This window comes from Leopardus geoffroyi, chromosome E1 (genome assembly GCF_018350155.1).
Source record: "Leopardus geoffroyi isolate Oge1 chromosome E1, O.geoffroyi_Oge1_pat1.0, whole genome shotgun sequence".
In the NCBI taxonomy this organism is placed as follows: Eukaryota; Metazoa; Chordata; class Mammalia; order Carnivora; family Felidae; genus Leopardus; species Leopardus geoffroyi.
Genome location: NC_059330.1, coordinates 41,732,815 through 41,746,413, shown reverse-complemented (window position 1 = coordinate 41,746,413; position 13,599 = coordinate 41,732,815). Strand labels below are relative to the sequence as shown.

The 13,599-nt window shown below is 51.2% G+C and overlaps 2 pseudogenes; one reads left to right on the top strand and one right to left on the bottom strand.

Moving 5' to 3' along the window:
- The first annotated feature begins 255 nt into the window (after positions 1 to 255).
- On the top strand, positions 256 to 1,248 carry LOC123603792 (annotated as a pseudogene).
- Positions 1,249 to 3,402: 2,154 nt separating this feature from the next.
- Positions 3,403 to 13,128, bottom strand: LOC123602924 (annotated as a pseudogene).
- Between the last annotated feature and the right edge of the window lie 471 nt (positions 13,129 to 13,599).

The following is a 13,599-nucleotide window of genomic DNA, read 5'->3' as shown; positions in this document are numbered from 1 at the left end:
CTTCTCTGAGGTCCAGGAAGGTTTACTGGGAGCCAAAGAGCGGAGCAGAAATTTAGGGCCGACTTCAGGAGGAGCTGAACCGCCACGAGCACCGATTCCCGGGATGCGCGCCTCGGGGAGATTTCCCAGCCCGAAACCCTCCGCCACTGCCCCCGGGGCGGGGCTGCCCGCTTCTCGGACCCAGAGGACTGGGGGGGGGCGGGGCGCCGCGGGGTGGAGGGGAGAGCAGGAAGGAGGCGCGAGGGGACCGGGCCGTTGCTAGGGGAGGGGCGGCGGGGCCGGCGAGCCGCGCAGCAGGCAACTGCGACCCGCGCTCGGCTCTCCGGCTCCTGCTCCCGCGCAGCCTGTTGCTCGTTCCTCCGGGCCGCCGCTTCCCGCCCGGTGCCCAGGGCCAGGCGGCCCGAGGGGTGCCGGCGCGCGGGCGGCCTCCCGCCTTCCCCTCTCCCCGCCCGCGGCTGGACCCCAGCATCTCCGGGAGCGCGGGCGCCGGCCAGCCTCCCCGCGCGCCCCGGCCGGCGCGCCGAGACCCCGGGCGCCGAGCCGCGATGAACGCGACCTTCCTGAACCACAGCGGCCTGGAGGCGGCGGGCGGCTTGGGCGGCTTGGGCGGCGGGGCCACCCTGGGGAACCGCAGCCACGGGCTGGGCACGTGGCTGGGCTGCTGCCCCGGGGGCGCGCCGCTGGCCGCCACCGACGGGGTCCCCGCAGGGCTGGCGCCCGACGAGCGCAGCCTGTGGGTGTCGCGCGTGGCGCAGATCGCTGTGTTCTGCGTGCTGTCGCTCACCGTGGTCTTCGGCGTGTTCTTCCTGGCTGCAACCTGCTCATCAAGTCGGAGAGTATGATCAACTTTCTGGTGGAGGAGCGCCGGCCCTCCAAGGACGTGGGCGCCGCCATCCTGGGGCTGTACTGAGGCCGCCTCGGCCCGTCCCCGCCAGCCCGGCCGCAAGCGGACGAGAAGGGAGACCGGGACCCTCGTGCCCCTCCCAGGCTTTGCCGCCGCCGCCCGGCGGGCCGCGCGAAGAACAGCGACGGGCCTCGGGGCGCCCCGGCCCGGGGACACCGTGAGACTCGAGGCGGTGGCGCGGGAAGGGACTTCCACACCGGGCTCGGTCCAGTGTGCGCCTCAGCGTGGCGGGGTGGGAGAGGTCGTGGGAGGCTGCGTGGGGCTGAGGTCACGTGCGGGGGAGTTTTGTGCGTACGTAGACGCGTCCGTGTTCGGGTGAGTTGCGGGGTGGGGCAAGGTGATGAATCCGAATCCCTGAGCTCGTGGGCCGGATTTTGCATTTGAAAAGAACCGTGGTAATAAACCTGCTGCCGTCGGGCTTCCGGCGGCTTCCCATTCGCAACTCTTCACCGAGTGTGTGTAAGTGTAAGGTGTGTTGGCTGGGGCGGGGTGGGTGCGCTGTGTACCTCACAGGCGGGTTGGCCGCCTGACTGCGGAGCTGTGGGGGGTAGGTGGGGGGCTCTTGAGACCCCACTTGGAGGAGGCCTGGAGGCCATAGTCCTGGAGGGGAACGGGCAGGTCCTACAGGGTGGCCAGACAGCTGGGGAGATTATTTAAATCTTTGGGAAATTGGAATCTATTCCGTGAGGGGAAAAAAAAGAAAAATCAGTGACTTACCTACAAAAGGGAAGAAAAGCAAAATTAATATATCAGAACAGTGAATAAAAATTTAATCGGGGGGTTGGTGGGGCGCTAGATCTAGTTAAATTACAAGGCCAAAGCCCCATCTAAGGGCTTGCTTGGACACCATCCTTGTAGTGTGGAGCAGGAGTAGTGGGAAGAAATGCCCTTGCTGCCGGAGGTGGGGGGGGGGGGGATGCAAGGGTGGGAGAGGGCTTTGTGGCGCGGAGAACCCAGGACATTTAAAATGCAGAAAATGACCTCCATATGCAGCTGTATTCAGGGAATTTTCAGTCCCCCATTATGAGATACCCCGTTGCCCAGAACCCAGGCACCTCTTGGAGATGCAGAATTAGAGTAAAGCGGTGTTAACGGGCTAGAAAGATGCCACTCATCGGCCAAGGGCGAGTGCGTGGCTCCACTGTCTGCAAGCGTCTGATCTGGGGAAGGGCTAAAACTGGGCATTATTCAATTTCGTCCTCATAACAATCCTTTGAGGCAGATATTAGCATTATCCCTACTTTACCTTTCACTGGTGGTGAATCTGAGGCCCAAGGAGGTTAGGCAAGGGGCTCAAGGTCACACCTGTACCTAAAGGGTGGGGGAGGTGACATGCCAGCCCAGAGAGAGAGAATCTTAAGTAGGCTCCATGCTCAGCGCAGAGCTCAACGCGGGGCTTGATCCCATGACCCTGGGATCATGACCCGAGTGGAAATCCAGAGTTGGATGTTCAACCAGACTGAGCCCCCCTGCCCCCGCCGGGTGTCCCAAGGGATGCAATTTCTGGGGTCAGGTGCTCTCACTAGCAAGATGGCCCCTGCAATGGAGGACAGGAGGGAGGCTGCAGTGCCGCAGGCACTGGGTTCACTGGGGTCGGGTGCTCTCACTAGCAAGATGGCCCCTGGAATGGAGGACAGCTACTCACTTTCCCACTTGTTTGTTGGAGCCCACTTGGCACAGCCAGGCTCGGCTGGCTGCTGGGAGTCACCCTCCCTGAACCTCCCCAGACCCCAACTCAGCAGCAGACCAAGGGCAGCCTTGAGCATTAAGGGGGGTTTCAGAGGGAAAGAAGGAAGCGTGATGGTTGTGGGTACCCACAAAAATAGCCCACATCCAGCATTCCAATTTGGGGAAAAAGGTATGTGTGCACGTGCACACACACATTTTATACAAAGGACTTTAGAAGGATTTCTGAATAGCATCCCTTGAGTGCAGCTCATGATTCTCTCTTGTTACTCAAGGTCACGAGGGATATGCGGGATGTCCAGATCCCTGAACTCCAGAGGCCAGGCAAGATGGGACACACAGAAAAGGGAAAGAAGACCGAAGACAGTCCAAGTGACAAAAAATAAACACACTAAGTAGGCGGAGCACGACGATCACAGGTGGAGTTAATACTGACCAGGTTTCCAGTTCTTCTGGGAAATTCTGAGATTGTTTTGTCTTGCCATAAGGCCACTGAGCCTACGGCTGTAGGGCCTGTGACAGATGAAAACACATGCTAACCAAGTCTTTCTAGGATTCGCAGCGCTCGATCGCAACAGAGAGGCTGGCTTTACGATAAATTCCACAACGCACCAGGTACTGGTACAGCCTTAATCTGGGGTTGGTCAGAGAAGGGAAAAGTCCCTGGTCCCTGAGATCAGAGACTCTCAGGACACCTGGGACGTCTCCAGGGTGGTGTCAGCCCACACCGGCTGGGTGGAATGGGGGCTTGGCTGGCAGCTGCTAATGGATTTCAGGGGAGGAAAGAGAGCAAAGAATCAGACACCAAAAGGAGAGGAGATGCCGTAATGGACACATCACGGCAACGTTCTCCGGGCCAAAGGCCCACCAGAGCCCGGGCAGGATGCCAGGCCAGTTCTAGAACCACAGAAGCCAATCATTCTGTTCACCACTGGGAAAAAAATCAGTGATGGGGGTCTTCAGCCTCAAGACTGAACACTCTCAGGGAATAACACTGGCCTCGCTTTAGAAGGAGAAACACCCAACGGCCCTAATGTGGAAAATCTTACTCGCTGTCTGCAGTGGCATCGGTGCCTCTGCTTCCTCTAGGTAGTGGCTTCCAGGGTAGGGTGACAAGTACCAGCAATTAGTCATCTGCATGTCACTGGGGGGAGGGGGCACAAGAGCATGGAAATCCATCTGTTATAATGACGCAGGAAAGCAGGCCTCTTTCCCCTCCTTTTGGCTTCTGCGCTGGGTTATCCGCGAGGACCCAGAGAGGCCAAATGAGGCCAAAGTGAACGGTCCTATGTGCAAGGCTCGCTATTGAAAGCCTTCCCTGGGCGAGCATCAGCTACGTGGACAAGAACAGCAAAACCATTCTTTCCCTCCCTCTTCTTTCTTCACCCCTTACCCTTACATCACTTCCACCCCTAGTGAGGGCGAGAGAGGGCGAGACAGAGCGAGAGCGAGAGAGAGAGGCGATACTCTCATTTCCTTAGGACCATGCATCTTGGTAGCATTCGATTCCCCTCCAAGGTGTTACAGGAAACAGAGCAGGTCTGAAACTCCCGCTACGTTACAGATCACGATGACTCCCAGTGGTCTTCACAGTTAAGAAGGGCATACATTTAAGAAGGCAGCCTCTGGGCCCCCCTCTCTCTTTCACGCACACACACTCACACAGACTCTCGCACGGTGGGAACGACGCTCAGCCGCAGGGCGGGGCTGGCTCATGTCAGGTACTGCACCACGAGGAACATGACCACACAGGTGAGAAGCATGCCACCGATCATGAAGTACTTGTCCTGGAAAGCCCGCTTCTCAGTGAGCCGCATCACGGTGTTGGACAAGCCCAGCATGTTGGCAATGTCAAGGATCTTCTTCTGAGTCCCCTGGAGTGGATGAGAAAAGAAGGAAACACAAAGGTCAGCTCCTTTTGCCAAGGAATGGGACTTCTCCTAGAGACAGTCTCTTGGTCATACCTAAAAGCATAAGCAGCATCAATCCACTCTGTGGTCAAATGACTTTTGATCAAGGTACCGGAGCAAAGCAAGGAGGAAAGAAAAGCCTTTTCCACAAATGTGCAGGAATGATGGACCCTAGTACATATATATATCGTGGACATATATACATACGTGTCTCATATGTACCATACACATGTCTGTAAGAAGATCCTCAGTTCATATCATACACAAAAATTAATTTGAGATGGATCACAGAATTAAACATAAAGCTTCGAAAGGAAAACACAGGAGAATGAAACAACCCAGGTGTACATCCACCAGAGAATGGATAGACCACTTATAGTGTATCTGTACAATGGGATATACTACTTGGCAATAAAAAGGACCTAATTACCAACTTGGAACAGTATGAATGAGCCTGGAAAACATTCCTGAGAGGAAGAAGCCGCTCTTGGTAATACATTTATATGAAGTCCACTAACAGGCAAAGCTACTCTACAGTGAGATAAATCAGAACGGTGGTTGCCTGGAAGGAAGGCAGGCAGGCTGGCTGGGAAAGCATGAGGGATTGTCCGGGGGCAATGAGGATGGTCTACGTCTTGACAGCAGTGTGAGTCACAAAGGTATATGCATCTGTCCAAATTCAAGGACCCGCACGAATTAGATCCGTACGCCTACTGTATGTACGTTACACCTCAAGAGAAAATTTTAAAATGAGAATGTTTTACATATTTTTAAAAAAGGAAACCTCAGAAAACTTTTCCTCTGCTCCTTGACCCCAAAATCCTGGCTATCGGCCCGTTCACTGTGTGGAACACAGTGGGATTCTGCTGCGTCTAACGTGTGGGTCAATGTCCATGTTCGCGAGAGGGTCTGAAGCGGGTGATGTGGAATGACCGTCACCAACGCAATGACCCCTTGTATACGTGCCATCAAGACCAAAAGAGTATTTTACTCCTAAATCAACAGCCCACAGCACTCAGCCTGCCCTTCCTCTCTGCCTTCCAATTTTTGTTCTTAAGAACACTTGACTGCTCACGAAGTGGCAAGTATAAACAGATGCTGGGCAGACCCCAACTCGCTTCCACACACGTGGCCCATCAGGATGGACGGCATCTAACCTAATGCCCCACATTCAGTTTTTAAATGAACAACACATTAACGAGCAAGACAGAAGAGGCAGAAGTGAAAACAGCATGAGGCATCACGGACAGGCACTCGAACCCTGGGTTCAGCCCAGTGACGAACAAGCCTCCCCGGAAGAGATCTTTCGGGTCAAACTTTACCGTTGCCAGGGGAGGCCAGAGACATGTTTTTGCAATGACAGTGATGGTGAAATTTAGGCTCTTGCTAAAGATTCTGGTTAGCTCTGGGGCGCCTGGGTGGCTCAATCAGTTAAGCGTCCGCCTCGTGATCTCGGCTCAGGTCACGATCTCACGGTTTGTGAGATCGAGCCCCACACCGGGCTCTGCGCTGACACCTCGGGGCCTGCTTGGGAGTCTGTCTCTCTCTGCTCCTCCCCTACTTGCACGCACACCCTAAGTAAATTATAAGTAAACTCTAAAAAAAAAAAAAGATTCTGCTTAGCTCTGAAGGCAGATTATTTCATCCCTGCATGTAATACAAGTACCCAGCTTCTAAAATCACCTGAAAATTAACATAAATTTCAAAAAATGTATTCCTTTCCAGCCACAAATTTCCCCCAGCCACGGCCCAGCAACTTCACTCCTTTTAATGGTTTAGGCAGGAGTGGGGTGGGAGGAGGATGGAGAGAATCAAGACCAAAAGGCGGGTAGGTAGCAGCGGGTGTACAGAGGAAACTGAATTAGAAACCTCACGTTCCGACCCCAACCGCCTCACTGGGCTGCCCTGCGCATCCTTCTGGGGACAGCACAGGGGCAGATGCCGCTGAGACTCCGCAGTGATATCAGACTTTGATAGGAAGCGAACATTCGCTTTCGCAATAAGCTCTAACCCCCCACCGGGTCGACGTCAGTGCAACACGGGGAGGCTTCCTAAAAGGGTTGTACTGTTTTCCCGAGATATGGGCAATTTTCTAAAGAAAGGGCAGATTAATCATCACGTATCAGTTCAGATTACAGCAGGTGGCCGTTCAGAAAGAGGGGCACCCGCGAAGCTGTTGGAGACACACTTCCAGACCACCAGAAGCACCACAGCCGGCAGCAGGGCGTGAGGGTCACTTGCGGGCTGCCTGACCTTCTCCCTGGTGACGACGGCAGGGGCTGTGCAGCAATGTACTGAAGTCCCGCGGGGCTGACAGGCTCAACGCGGTCCAACAAAAACTAAGATAAATCTCACACTTCCTAGTGACTGTTTCTCACAGCTCAGTGGCTGGGAGTGCTGCGTTCACAGGGGACCACACCCTGATAATAGGCACAGCCCACACCCCATTATCCATTAGAGCTGATACAGGAAAAGGGCTGAGGCTGAAACATCATGACTGACATCAGAATCTGTGTAATGTTTCTGTAAACCGCTCCCAGGGGGTTTGAGCCTCGGCCAGTGGGGCGGGGCTTCTAGGAATACCTGGGACTACAGAGAGGGCAGCTGCTACGGGCCAGCCCAGATGCTCTAGAAGCCTTTCTGTGCCTGCGGCTAGTCAACCCAGGCAGCCCTCCGGCCCCGCCCACAGGGCTCAGTTACAAGAGCACAAAAGGTCTCGGCTATCAGGTGGTCGGCAGGAGGGGCTCTCCGGGAAACCACGTGAGGGCGAGGGGCCACGTGTGGCCACGTGTGCCTTCTCAGAATCGTGCATTCTGTAATTTCGGCAGTTGTGGGATTTCTTGGTCTTAGTGGTGCCTATCGTAGCAGCCACTTTCATGGTAAGTTCAATAAACGGAAAAAGACCCAGATACCAAGTGATGCCAAATTATGGTTCTTTGCAAGCACAAGTAGCAGCTGCGGGCGAAGGGAAGGTGGTCACTTGTGGACTCCTCATACTTCAGCTCCAAAAGAAAGGACCCCAGACTCAGGGCTCTGTCTCACCACCAAAATAACAAAACGCGAGGATACGTAACCAAGACGTCAATGCGGGTACCCAACTGGTGGATGAGGCCAGAACGAAGGGCCTCCTCCCTGTCCCCCAGAAAAGCCCCCACCTTCAAGGTCAGTCTCTGGGCCCTCAGTCCGTCCAGAATACTGTGCCCGCCTCCGATGAGGTCATCCATGCCATGGTGAATTTTCTGGAGGGAGGAGTTGAAATGCAGCGAGCTATCCATTGGGATGGTCGTGTCAGAGTCCTGTGAAAGAGACACAGGCACAGGATTAGCTCTGCCGCCTGGTCAGCTCCTGGGGTCCCAGCGGGTCTGACTGCTCCGCCTGTCGGCCAAGGCCAAGCCAGAGAGACAGCCAGATACACACGGCCTGTGAATTCCTGCCTCTCCACCATGACCACCACTTAAGAAGGAACATCAGTCCTGCAAGGTCTTGCTGGGCTTCTCCTGAAGGCTTTCTCTGACTACTCCCCTATTAACTTAGCTTGTTCCAAATGTTCCTTTCCTTGGCTTTCCCTTAACACAGTATTACAGGTTTGCTTTTGTTCTGCAGCTGTTTTATCTACAGCTGTCGCTGCACTTAGACGGAGTCTGACTAAGGACAAAGGAGACGAAGGCCTAATGGGTAGTCGGGATGGGACAATTCTCCTCAGCGGTCCAGAAAGGGCTGTAAAGAAATGAAGGAAGAAAAAAACTGACACCGATCAAGTACTTTCCACCCTGATGCCCATTACCCTAAGCTCACTTAATCCTTATCCTAACGTTATAACACAGTTACTGTACTATCCCCATTTTAGAGGTGAAGAAACTGAAGCTCAGAGAGGTCTAAGATCACACAGAGCTGTTCAGTCCAGCGGGGCCTGTATCTCACTACTGAGTGCAGAGCCAGCCCTCTTAACCATCCTGTGGGAAGAAACACTGAGACTGGTCTCAGGGCTCTAAGTTTACACCAGAAGCGGACTGGATACAGAAGGCAGTCAGGACTGGCCATAGTTCCCTTCTTTCCTGCCTCCCGACAATCGCACATTCTTCTGCCATGCAGGGTCATTCTCCCCTCTTTCAATCACCACGAAGAGGTTCAACCACCTCTTCCTTGCTGCATACGTTCAGAATCACTTTTCATGCACCTGCTCTCAGTGCCCCTGCTAACACGGGAGCGTTTCGAGAAGCAGGCGGGGACCACAGCTTTTCACTTTTTCACAAGCTTTACTCTCAGCATCTTAAACCATGTTCTGCATACAGCTAATGCTCAGTAGGTCACAAGACTCCAGTGTTTGAATGAATCAAAGAGAGGCTTCTCTTCATTCGACAAGTGTTTATTGAGTGCCTTCTGTATACAAATCGTTCTTACCCTTCCGCCTGAAAGGGTAGACCTAATTGGGCATTATCACTCCGAAAAACATATCATAGTTCCAGCTCACAGAGTGACCGGCAAGAAGTTCATTTGGCAAAGTCAACTTTGATTAAGGGGCACTGCGTGCAGAGCACCGCACCGAGCTGATATGCAAACAAAAGAATCCTGAGTGATCATCCCTGACCTAAAAGAGGTTTGAGTACCCAATGCCATAGCGATCAAAAGCCCACACACCTTTTGGCGTGTTGTAGAGTTCATTACGCTTTTGAAAGGCAGCTATGAAACTTGAAACTACCGAAAGGAAGGAAGGAAGAAAGGAAGGAAGGAAGGAAGGAAGGAAGGCAGACAGACAGACAGCTGTGCCTACCACTATGCCTCCAACACGTCCTCATCACACTTCTGAATTGTTAATCAGTGTTACTTGACTGCTTACTCTAGAGAAGCAGAAACTACACAGGCACATTCTGAAACACTCAGGGAAATTTGCTGCAAGTGTGGACACAGCAGAGAGACTTAAGCATCTGTGAAACGTGGGCTGATTTGAATTCTGATGGCAGGCTTAGAGAGCTAAGACCTCTTTAGAAAATGAACCTCTCTGTTAAAACAAAACAACCCAAAACCCACCTCACTTGGTGGAAATACATTATAAGGGACCTGAAAAAGGCCAGTGTGTCCTCTAGCCATCAACAGCCATGTGCAGGAATGGATCCTATTAAGACCGAGAGGCAGGGGCAAGGGTCTCCCAAAAACCGAACATGCAAACCAACCAGGCCACTTTCGAACAGGCTCAAGTCAAGCAATCCATCCAAAACAAAAGACCTGTTAACAAATTCCTCCAAATTGCTGCTCAGATTTGGGGCAAAAACATTTTAAGGCATCTGACACGGGAACCACACACATACACAGCACGATGGCAAGTGCCCGCAGGCAGCTTTGAAATGCTGCCCCTCATGACAAATGGTTTCAGTTCTCATCATCTGTCTCTATCTGATCAGAAACCGTTTCCACCATGTGAACTTCCACCTCTCAGTCAAACCCAGGTCATTTTTACCCCTGCCCACTCCTTCAATTTAACTGCTTCCACTTCGGGTTTTCATGTTAGAGAAGGAGGTTCCCTGTCTAGGTCTAGTGTCTGTGGCAAGGCACAAAGCCCACTGTTACTTCCAGTCGATCGGCTTCGGACACCCCCCACAAAGATGAAGCTCCAGGACCCGAGTTTCAGTGGCGACGAGCTGCCGAGTGCCTGTAGACACTGCCCCCCCACCCCCTCCCGCCCCCCAACCAGGAGCCTGGCTTACGTTAGTGGTGAAGGTTCAAGACAGAAGTTCCTCTCGCTGTCTCTCCTGCTGCTCCCTTGCATATCGCCGAAGCTGGAAGTTTCTGAGAGCAGTCTGCAGGTGCTGGACATCATACTTTAACTGGTCAACATGACTGGAATTGATGGAGACAGAGACTACATTCCAGAAACCCAGGGCCGCACATTTTGAGCAGCCAGCCTTCGTATTCAAGAAAGATGCTTCCTTACTTCTCCCTACACCACTGCATGCTGTCCCCACCAAAATGATCTGATTTTGATCACTGATGTTGAAAATAAAGAAGCGGCCTGTGGTTAAAGTACGGTTGTAGCACAAGAGATCCCAACAGCTTTACTTAAGCATCTGCTGGTCTCTGATTCTGGATGCATGACAGGGAACAGGTGACAGGAAGCAGGCTCAAGGACCTCTCCCTGACCTGCCATGGATTATATCGCTTTTCAAGAAGGAGCCCAAGGGCACCTTTAGAGTAAAGCAACAACAAAGTTTCATAAGAACTTTTGGGAGCAGGGGCTGGGCTGGAGGTGGTGAGGGTTTTCATTTGAATTTCATGGCGGAGTATCAAATGTTAGATCAGTATTTCATTATAAATCGGCTGATTGAAGTGATTAAGGGCAAGATTTCATCTCAATCCAAGAATGCAGCAGGAACCAGAGGGCAGTGCACACCTCCCTGGCTGCTGGAGGCTTCAAGTAAGGCCACGGGTCTGGCCAGAAAAACGGTATTGGAGGCAAAATTTCAAAATGACCCAATGTAAGGAGACACAGGCTTCTGAGCCCCTAACCTCACAGGCTTTTTATTTTGAGGAAGTATCATTGAAAATGAAACCGTGCCCTTTAGGGGGACTTCATCTTCACAGTCTCAGTTTTTCAACGTGTAAATGGATTTTCAGAATATCTGACAGCCTCCCCTGGACAAGAGGCGTCACAACACTCACAGTTTGGCATTCTGTCTTTTGTTCGGGGGCTCCTTGCTGGACAGAATCTCCAGACGTTCTAGATGGCTGAATATCTGGTCAATGCTTGCTTGGATTTCGTTTTCTACTACTGCACAAAAGAGAAAAAAGAGTAATTGCTGGAAAAGAGACCGTGAGCTTAAATTAGAATGATACAATAAACATGTCTTTTTCCATATCCAATAAATTCAAAGAAACCCATTCGAAAAGGAGAAAAACGCATATCGTACTGAATAATGGAAAAAAATTCAAGTGATACTGATTCTGTAAATGTTGTTCTAAACACACACACGCATATATACATGTAGCTGTTAATGTCATAGCAATGCCAATTGTTTAAAAAGCTACAGATAAATCTGTAGAAATAAACTTCCTGCCTTTAGAAAATAAAATGAATATTTGGGTTGTCCAAATAAAATATTTTAAGCAAAATGCAGTATCTTCTGAAACAGAATGAGGTCTCTTTTCCTTTGAGATTATTCTCAGATACGAGTTATAAATATCTAGTAAGAAGGCTGCCAGTTGAATTCCCTACAGTAATGAGGTTAAAAGAAAAAAAAGCACAAAGGGGAAGATTAGTATGTGAAACACAGAGAAGAGCTCCCTTGAGGCTTTCCATAAGGACGGGCAGGCTGATGCTGGAATCCCCAAAATAGACTGAATATCACTAGGAAAGGCCCAGGAAAGAATCCACAGAGGTAAAGATATGATAAATACAGTCATTTTCCTTATCCCTCTTGATAAACAGTCAACATGACCTCTTTTCCATTTCTAATCATGTGACAGTGAGACTGCTGGGAAGGCAAACAAAGCAGATGGATAGGAACTAAACCGTGTACAAAAAGGGCACCCAGGGGGGCGTCTGGGTGGCTCAGTCGGTTAAGCATCCAACTGTGCCCGACTGCTGATTTCAGCACAGGTTGTGGTCTCACGGTTCGTGGGATCGAGCCCCACACCAGGGTCTCTGACAGCTCAGAGCCTGTTTGGGATTCTCTCTCTCTCTCCCTCTCTCTCTGCCCCTCCCCTGCTTGTGTGCTCTCTCTCTCAAATAAATAAATAAATAAATAAATAAATAAATAAATAAATAAACAAACATTAACCAAAAAAAAAAAAAAAAAGGTACCCAGATTGCTTCTTGCCCAATAAAGACACGACAGTAAAGAAGCAATGTCACCCTCCTAGGCCAACCTGCAGCAGCTAACATATGCACTCTAGATTAGAACAGGGTGGGGCACAGAACCCAGAAAAGAGATGCTTTTGACGCTCCGAAAAGGAGGCATGAGCAAACAGAAAAGGGCATGGCGACAGCCAAGCGGGGAGGTGAACGGGTGGCTTCAGCAACGTGTGGGTAACCAGTGGCATCTGTTGTGGCCAGCTCAGAGAAAGGACCTTTTCTGGCCAACAGAAAACTGTAAAACAAAAAGCAGCACTCTTCTCAAATGAAACCACAGTGTGAGAACTACACTAATTAATATTGCTATTCGTTTCTGAATAATCCTCCTAAAAAGCCACAGTTCTCAGCTCAGAAGAAATGACCAATTCCAGTTAAACATCTCTGAATTTGTACGGAGTACATTCCTCCCAGGGCTCGGTAATTAGATTAAGACAGAGGAGAGGAGGTCCATTCCCATAGGGCCCTGTCAGGGTGAGTTGAGGGGTAATGGGGGATAAGGCCTGTGGGATTCCACGGGGCGCAATGAGAGAAGTCAGAGGCTTTGCCAGAGGGTTTTTCTGTCCACCCCTAACAACAGAACTCCTTCGGCATGGAATCATTAAGCCCCTGAGGCAGCAAGGTGGTCAGGAAACCCAGCCCATTAGCATCGTGTCATCAGGAGAAAGGACTCTGGTCTCCATAGTTAATTACTCACAGTGCAGAGACTGCTTGTCCGCGGTCTCCAGGCGTCCCATGTGAGACTGGATCTCGTGGACCTGCCTATCAAAGGAAGAGAGAGGAAATGAGTGAGACAGGAGTCATCAACAGTGCTTCGGTCAGGAAAGACAAATTTTCTGATGCCAACGTGTAACTGATTTAAATCGACAGCATCACTGAACTGTAAACTTTGTTAAGTGGCACTTTAGGCCACATGTTTTGGCCTGGTTTCTAATATTTTACCATGAATATTAATAAGAACACTAACAGGCGGCGCTTACTAAGTGCCTGCCACATCGGAGACATTCTGCAAAGTCAATAACCCTTTGAGGAAAGGACCATTATCATCTTCGTTCTATAAATAAGACAACCGAAGCCCAGAAAGGTTATGTAACTTGTTCAAGGTCACACAGCAAGTGATAAACCTTAATCCGGACCCAGCCAATCCCACTCTCTGTTCTTTGACCTGATGGGCTGAGCGCTGGTCTGTACTAGGGAGAGTCAAAGGGCAAGAAAGATATAATCCTTGTCCTTGAGAAACAATGTAATTAGGAATG